The sequence below is a fragment of the Ornithodoros turicata genome, chromosome 7 (genome assembly GCF_037126465.1).
Source record: "Ornithodoros turicata isolate Travis chromosome 7, ASM3712646v1, whole genome shotgun sequence".
Lineage (NCBI taxonomy): Eukaryota > Metazoa > Arthropoda > Arachnida > Ixodida > Argasidae > Ornithodoros > Ornithodoros turicata.
In genome coordinates, this window is record NC_088207.1 from 52,999,493 (window position 1) to 53,000,968 (window position 1,476).

Below are 1,476 nucleotides of genomic sequence, written 5' to 3' on the forward strand. Positions count from 1 at the left end.
TGCCGCCAGTGAGGATCGAACTCACGACCACTGGTTTACAAGACCAGTGCTCTGCCACTGAGCTATAGCGACGCACATCAGATGGTAGATGACAGCTATCGACATACAGATACCGGACAAAGGAGTGGACGTATGACCCAGTGCCGGACGGGGCACAATTGGCGTTTCATAATAAAGCGCTAGCTTTTTAGGAACCACCACCGTGTACAGATCCTGCTTTTGTGTAATAGTTCCACGTGACAGTATATACTAGCAACACACGATTGCAGGACTACGTTAGCGAAAAGCTGAAATTGTGTAGGCGACACAGTAACAACGAACAAAAAAAAAAAGAATAAGCAAACGATTTCACAAAGTCTTATAAGCGTGTCACAAAAAAATAATACCGTTTCACGAGGAAAGCGGTTGGCCAAACAGTGACTGCCAAGGAGAGCCGTATAAAGCTAACGCAGTTGAAAACATTTGGCAGATTGCCAAAACAACAATGTTGCCTGTTGCCAATTTTTAATACAATGGCTACTGCCGTCGCAAAGGTGAACCGTCGGCGGAAAATCATGTCGCGATATCCCGTAGCCTTGCGCGCGTGTCTTATAGTCAAGAACGCGGCGCAAAGAGTTCGCCCTCTCGACGACGTGCGATGTCCTCTTGGCATACTGAATTTCGAAGAAATCGCAGCGAAAGCTTTCGCAAAACATATATGTTGAACAGTTTGCGAAAGCGATGCAACGTATAAGAATGGCCCGATTGCTCGACAACGCATTCTTTCCTTATGGGCCCAGCAGGACTTCAATGGTCACGTCGCCCCCGCACATAATAAATTCTACGTCGGCGGACAACTGAAACCCCAATTTTCATTGCGTACTGGAGCAGTGGAACTCCAGCTGCGAGTTTAACTGCATCTTAATCGGATTCTTGTAACACAGAGGGGCAGGGTAATAGTTTTACAATAAGAGCGACCTGCGAGGAAAGTGTTTCAGGAAGAAACCTGCGTGGTCAGCTTCATCAAACAGCGGGGGTAGGCTGTGATTTAATAAGATGACATAACGACGAGATAGTACCATTAGACGCAACTTGCGAGTGAAATATAGATGATAGCGTCTTCTGCGGCACTTTGAAGTATAATGTTGGACGTGATAAGCATGTGTAACAGAAGGACTTCTTTAAAACGCTTTCGATATCTTTTACCGGTGAAAATGGGTAGGTTTGAGTGATGTCTTTTGTCGCTCTGTCACTGATACAGTAATACTGAATAATACTGAGTAATAGAGTATACTTCAGCAGTATGTAGTTCTCGCAGTGCTTCCAGTGATCTAGTGTCTAACCTATATGCTTTTCCTATATGCTAACCTATATATGTTAGGAAAAAGAAAAACATGAAAATGTGGGCTGCATCAACATGAATGCCGGCTACGCATGCTAATGAAAGTATTCGTGCTTTTATTATATCATAAAAGAATTGCAGTGTTGACTCGGTGT

General features: G+C 44.2%; 1 non-coding gene across 1 annotated transcript; it reads right to left on the reverse strand.

Annotated features, from left to right (window-relative positions):
* Positions 1 to 72, reverse strand: Trnat-ugu (transfer RNA threonine (anticodon UGU)). The gene has a single exon. It is a non-coding gene; the product is annotated as a tRNA-Thr (tRNA).
* Positions 73 to 1,476: the final 1,404 nt, after the last annotated feature.